The following is a 7,387-nucleotide window of genomic DNA, read 5'->3' on the forward strand; positions in this document are numbered from 1 at the left end:
CCAGACCTGCCTTGGTATACTGTAGAAGAAGGTATCCAAAGTTTAGGGAAATTGGCATGCTAGAGTGGATTTATCAGGTTAGACTCACATGGAGTGCCCAGAGGACACATCTTTTACCACAACTATAAGGAACAAATTTGAGAAGGGTGCCTCATCATCCTTGAAGACTGTGTGATTGCTATTTTATGTAAGCCAGATTTGACAGTGGGAACTGCCGTAACTGAATTAAGACACCTAACTACAATGGGGCTGATAGGACCCCCATGATAGTAGGGGTCAAGTCTTGGCACTCAATCGACAAAGACAAGGTGGGCGTGGTTATCATAATGGACAGCGGACTCAAAGCAGTAATATGAATAGTCTGACTTGTATGGACTTATGGCATTGGCTACTTAGTCATGGTGTCCATAAGAGTGAAATAGATAGGAAATCTACTAAATATTTACTTGATCTGTACAAGCGGATGAATTCTAGGTCAAGGGAACAGCAGTCTAACTTGAATCTCCAGAATAGAGAGTCATGGCCCCTCAATCAATTCCCAGACTTGAGTGAGTTTACAGACCCACAACCCCTTGAATGAAGGGGAGACTGGGTGCTCTTGAAGAGGGACTTCACTACACTGACAAAAATTTATACTGTTACTCTTTCTCTCAGCCTTCTCCAAAGGGCTCTCAGACCTTTTACTAGAGTGACTCTTCACTGGGGGAAAGGAAATAATCAGACTTTTGGGGGATTACAGGATACTGGCTCTGAACTGACACTAATTCCAGGAGACCCAAAGCATCACTGTGGCCCACCAGTCAGAGTGAGGGCATATGGGGGTCAGGTTATTAATGGAGTCTTGGCTTATGTCTATCTCAAAGTAGGTCCAGTGGGTCCCTGAACCCATTCTGTAGTGATTTCCCCAGAAATGTATAGTTGGAGTAAATATACTCAGGAACTGGCAGAATCCTCACACTGGATCCCTGACAAGTGGACTAAGGGCTGTTATGGTAGGAAAAGCCAAGTGGAAGTCATTAGAACTGCCCCTACCTAGGAAAATAGTAAACCAAAAGCAGTACTGCATTCTTGGAGGGATTGCAGAGATTACTGCCACCACAGAGACTTGAAGGACGCAGGGGTGGTGACTCCCATCACATCCCCATTCGACTCACCTATTTGGCCTGTGCAAAAAAACAGATGGATCTTGGAGAGTTGACAGTGGATTATCAAAAACTTAACCGGGTGATGACTCCAATTGCAGGTGCTGTTCCAGATGTGGTTTCATTGCTTGAGCAAATTAATACATTTCCTTGTACCTCGTATGCAGCTACTGATCTGGATAATGCCTTTTTCTCCATACCTGCTTTGAGGGACCACCAGAAGCAGTTTGCCTTCAGGTGACAAGTCCAGCAATACACCTTCACTGTCCAACCTCAGAACTACATCAACTCTTCAGCCCTATGTCATAATTTAGTCTGCAGGGAACTTGATCGCCTTTCCTTTCCATAAGACATCACACTGTTCCATTATATTGATGACATTATGCTGATTGGACCTAGTAAGGAAGAAGTGTCAATGACTCTGGACTTACTTGTAAAACATTTGCATACTAGAGGGTGGGAAATTAATCCAACAAAAATTCAGGCACCTTCCACCTCAGTGAAATTTCTAGGGGATCGTGGTGTGGAGCATGTCAAGATATCCCTTCAAAAGCGAGGATAAGTTACGGCTTCTGGCTCCTCCAACAGCTAAAAAGGAGGCACAATGTCTAGTGGGCCTCTTTAGATTTTGGAGGCAACATATTCCTTATTTAGGTGTGCTACTCCAGCCTATTTATCAAGTGACTCAAAAAGCTGCTAGTTTTGAGTGGGGCCCAGAACAAGAGAAGGCTCTGCAACAAGTTTAGGGTGCTATGCAAGCCACTCTGCCACTTGGGCGATATGATCTGCCTGATCCAATGGTGCTTGAAGTGTCAGTGGCAGATAGAGATACTGGTTGGAGTCTTTGGCAGGCCCTTATTGGTGAATCACGGCACAGACCCTTAGGATTTTGGAGCAAATCCCTGCCATCCTCTGCAGATAACTACTCTCCTTTTAGAAACAGCTTTTGGCTTCTTACTGTGCCTTAGTAGAGACTGAATGCTTAACTATGGACCACCAAGTCACCATGCAGCCTGAGCTGCCCATCATGAACTGGGTGTTGTCTGACCCACAGAGTCATAAAGTTGGACATGAACAGTAACACTCCATCATTAAATGGAAGTTGTATATACAAGATCCGGCCTGAGCAGAACCTGAAGGCATGAGTAAGTTGCATAAGGAAGTGGCCCAAATGCCCATGGTCTCCACTCCTGTCACATTACTTTCCATCTCCCAGTCTGCACCTATGGCCTCATGGGGAGTTCCTTATGATCAGTTGACTGAGGAAGAGAAACTCGTGCTTGGTTTACAGATGGTTCTGTGCAGTATGCAGGCACCACTCGAAAGTGAACAGTGGCAGCACTACAGCCCCTTTCTGGGACCTCCCTGAAGGACTATGGTGAAGGGGAATCCTCCCTAAGGGCAGAACTTCTAGAATTGCACCTGTTGTTCACTTTGCTTGGAAGGACAAAAGGCCAGATGTGTGATTGCATACTGATTCATGGGCTGTGGCCAATAGTTTGGCTGGATGGTCAGGAACTGGGAAGGCACATGATTGGAAAATTGGAGAAAAGGAGGTATGGGGAAGAGATATGTGGACATACCTCTTTTAATGGGCCAATTAAGTGAAGATATTTTTGTCTCATGTGAATGCTCACTGTCATGGATTGAGTTATGTCCCCCAGAAATATCTGTCAGCTTGACTGGGTCATGATTCCCAGTGTTGTATGATTGTGTAATCTGATGTGATTTCCTTATGTGTTGCAAACTCTATCACTATGATGAGATTATATGTGATCTCCTTATGTGTTGTAAATTCTATCACGGTGATGAAGTTATACTGATGAGGTTGACAAGATTAGATAGTGTCTTAATGCAATCTCTTTTGAGATGTAAAAGAGAGAAGCGAGCAGAGACAGGTGGGAGCCTCATACCATCAAGAAAGCAGTGTCGGGAGCAGAGCGCGTCCTTTGGACCTGAGGTTCATGCTCAGAGAAGCTCCCAGACCAAGGAAAGACTGATGCATTACAAGGACCTTTCTCCAGAGCCAACAGAGAGAGAAAGCCTTCTCCTGGAGCTGATGCCCTGAATTTGGACTCGTAGCCTACTGGACTGTGAGAGAGTAAACTTCTCTTTGTTATAGCCATCCACTCGTGGTATTTCTGTTGGAGCAGCACTAGATGACTAAGACACTCAGCAAAGGGTGACCTCAACAGAGGAGGATTTTAACAGTCAAGTGGATAGGCTGACGTATTCTCTGGAAACCAGTCACCCTCTTTCCCTGTTCACTCCTGTCATTGCTCAATGGACTCTTGATGGCAGAGATGGAGGTGATGTATGGGCTCAACAACATGGACTTCCACTCACCAAGGTAGACTTGCCTACAGCCACTGCTGAGTGCCCAATCTGCCAGCAGCAGAGACCAATGCTCAGTCCCCGATAGGGCATCATCCCTTGAGGTGATCAGCCAGCAACATGATGGCAAGTTGATTGCATCAGACCACTTCCATCATGGAAAAGGCAGCATTTTGTTCTTTCTGGAATAGACACTTACTCTGGATACACATTTACCTTCCCTGCATGCAATGCTTCTGTCAAAACTACCATCCATGAACTTACAGAATACCTTATCCACCATCATGGTATCCCACAAAGCATTGCCTCAGATCAAGGGACTCACTTCACACCAAATGAAGTGCAGCAATGGGCTCATGATCATGAAATTCACTGGTCTCACCATGTTCCTCATCATCCTGAAGCAGCTGGCTTGATAGAATGATGGAATTGCCTTCTAAGACACAATTAAGGTGCCAGCTAGGTAACAATACCTTGCAGGGTTGAGGCAGGGTTCTCCAGAAAGATGTATATGCTCTAAAGCAGCATCCAATATATGGTGTTTTTTTCTCACATAGCCAGGATTCATGGGTCCAGAAATCAAGGGGTGGAAATGGGAGTGGAACGACTCACTATTACCCCTAGTGACTCGCTGACAAAATTTTTGCTTATCTCTGCAACCTCATGCTCTGCAGGTCTAGAGGTCTTAGTCTCAAAGGGAGGAATGCTCCCACCTGGATGTACTTCACTGATTCCATTGAATTGGAATCTGAGAATGCCGCTTGGCCATTTTGGGCTTCTTATGCCTCTGGATCAACAGGCGAAGAAGGGTGTTGCCATATTAGCTGGTGTAATTGATCCTGATTACCAAGAGGAAATCGAAATGGCATTACATAATGGAGGTAAAAAAGAGTATGTCTGGAATGCAGGAGATTCCTTAGGATGTCTGTTAGTACTACCATGCCCTGTGATTAACATCAATAGAAAACTATAGCAACCCAATTCTGACATGACTATTAATGGCCAAGACCCTTCAGGAATGAAGGTTTGGGTCACCCCACCAGGCAAAGAACCATTACCTTCTGAGGGCAAAAGGAATACAGAATGTGTGGTGGAAAAAGATAGTTCTAAATACCAGTTACAACCACGTTCCAGTTGCAGAAACAAGGACTGTAATTGTCATGAGTATTTCTGCCTTGTATTGTGCATCAAATATTTTTTGTTTTCTTCACTTATAAAATATAAGGTGTAAGCAGGACTAGTGCATATTCAGTTGTATGTGTGTTCGTTCTATCATGTTAAGCACAAGGATGATTTTATAATTGTCTTTATTCAGAGATTATGTATGGTTTAAGGAGATGTGTACAGGTGCCAAGTTGATCAGGTGTGGACTGTGATCATTAAGGTTGTGTGTCAACTTGGCTGGGCCATGATTCTCAGTGATTTGGCAGTTATGATGTAGTTTGGCAGTCATATGATGATGGGATCACTTCCGTAATGAGATTTGATATAATGTGATCATCTACATGATGGGATCTGCTGTTTGTAGCCAATCAATTGAAAGGGAGTTTCCTTGGGGATGTGGCCTGCACTGAATATAAGTATACTTTCTGGCAAGGCTCATGGGCTTTTACTCGCACTGGATCCTGCAGCTGGCTCTTGTTGGTCTGCCCTCATGTTCTTGGGACTTGAGTTAGCAGCTTACCTGCTGTGTTGCCTGCCAATCTTGGGATTCGTCGATCTTTGCAGCCTGTGAGCAAGAACCCTACTGTCTGACCTGCCCATCTTGGGTTCACCAGTCCCTGCAGCTACGTGAATCAGGAGAAGTCTCTATCCTGACCCACAGACTTGGGACGTTTCAGACTCTAAAATCGCTTCAGCCATTTCTTTGATATAAATCTCTATATATATCGTTATACACTTTACTGGTTTTACTTATCTAGAGAACTCAACCTAAGCAATGTCCTTGTCATAGGACTGGTCCCTCCTGATAACATGTCCAAAGTACATGAGACAAAGTCTCATCATCCTCACTTCTAAGAAGCACTCTGGCCGTACTTCTTGCAAGACAGATTTGTTCATTGTTCTAACAGTCCATAGTATATTTAATATCCTTCGCCAACACTGTCAATCAAAGGTTTCAATTCTTGTTTGGTCTTCCTTATTCATTGTCCAGCTTTCACATGCATATGAGGCTATTGAAAATACCATGGCTGGAGACGGGGTTAAGATGGCAGAGTAGTCAGATGCTTCCGGTGTTCCCTCTTACAACACAGACCAGAAAAAACAAGTGAATCAATTATATATCACAATCTAGGAGCCCTGAAAGTCAAAGGCAAAGTTGAGGAACCAGACTGAGTGGCAGGAGGAGGGAGAGACGGTTCGGAAGCAGCAAGGAGTTGCCAGACCTGACCCAGCGAGAGCCTGAGCCCTTCAGCCCAGATCAGCTTGGAGGTGAGCAGTGAGGCAGGCAAGCAGCATCGCTCTGGAGGCATTTTCTGCACTGGGAGAGACCCAGCAGCAGAGAGTTTACTCAGCCATCCAGAACTAGTGAGAAGCAGCCCTTGATTGGCAAAAGATAAGTACTTGCCTCTGGCCTACGGTGTGGATCAACAACAACCCCCTTAGGGAAAAAACTCTTTCCCATTTACCTCCCCACTCCCTGCTCTGCCCTGGGTCCTGGACCGGCTTCAGCAATTGCCGAGGCCCCTGGGCTGGAAGTAGGACCAGTTACGTGACCTTAGCCATTCCCCCAGCCTTGGAGAGTGAACAAATTAACAAACAGGGGAAAAAATAATCTGCCAGCTCCCCTAAGCCAGGAACTCAGGGTAGGCACAGCTCCCTTGCCTAGGCACAGACATAAGGGATCCACGGACTTTGAGTGCCTCTCCCCCTGCAGAGACTTGTGTGGGCCCATTTCAACAGTGTAGGCCCTCATTACAGCAGTACAATAGGGTATATACCTCAAGTCTAACTTCAATTGTTTCAGCTGTGAAGTGGCAGGTTTGTGACATCTGACACTGCTCTGCCCATTAAGCAGGGTCTTCACTTACCCATGTCAGGGGCCTGAGGATGGGTGGCTCTACCCACGCCACCTAGCCACCTGCTACAGGGGCCCAAGAATAAGAGGTGCCCCCCTAGCCTTACAGCCAACAGCATTGGGTACTCATAGTCTGGCTGCAAAACCCACCCATCTACGCACCCTAGGGAACAAGGACATGCTTTCCTCCTGGACACTCGGGGGTGGCTGTCGGCCCTCTCCCTTCCTCAGCCTGTGTCCCCCTGCTGCAGCTGGATGCCTGTGCCTACACCAATCACCCATGGCTGTCTAGAACTGTAGGTGAGAACCTGCACCACACACTTGGTGGCCGACTACCTGGACACCTGAGCTGAATCCATACCAGAGGAGTGGGCAGACTCCTGGGCTCAGATACTTAGTGGCAGGTCTGGCCACCTCGGGGCAGGACACTGGAGCTTCAAAGGTGCTGGTGACTGGGCTAGCTCACACGAGCAGCCTATTTGGACATATCAAAACAAAACAAAACAAGAAGCTAGGACACAGTAAACATAAAATAAATAAATATAATAACTTATTGACGGTTCAGAGACAACAGTCAATATCAAATCACATAAAGAGGTAGTCCATGATGGCTTCAGTAAGCTCCCAAAATAAAGGATCTAGAACTTTTCCAGAGGAAGAAAGTTTCTTGGAATTACCGGAGACAGAATACAAAAGATTAATATACAGAACTCTTTAAGATATTAGGAAGGAAATTAAGCAAAACACAGAACATGCAATAGACGAAATTAGAAAGATTAGAGAAGACCATAATGATAAATTTAACAGGCTGCAAGAATCCATAGAGAGACAGCAATCAGAAATCCAGAAGATTAACAATAAAATTTCAGAATTAGACAACTCAATAGAAAGT

The 7,387-nt window shown here is 45.4% G+C and overlaps 1 pseudogene; it reads left to right on the forward strand.

Annotated features, from left to right (window-relative positions):
* The first annotated feature begins 263 nt into the window (after nt 1–263).
* Nucleotides 264–4,602, forward strand: LOC111821207 (uncharacterized; annotated as a pseudogene).
* The last annotated feature ends 2,785 nt before the right edge of the window (nt 4,603–7,387 follow it).

Source organism: Trichechus manatus, unplaced genomic scaffold (assembly GCF_000243295.1).
Source record: "Trichechus manatus latirostris isolate Lorelei unplaced genomic scaffold, TriManLat1.0 scaffold00070, whole genome shotgun sequence".
NCBI lineage: Eukaryota > Metazoa > Chordata > Mammalia > Sirenia > Trichechidae > Trichechus > Trichechus manatus.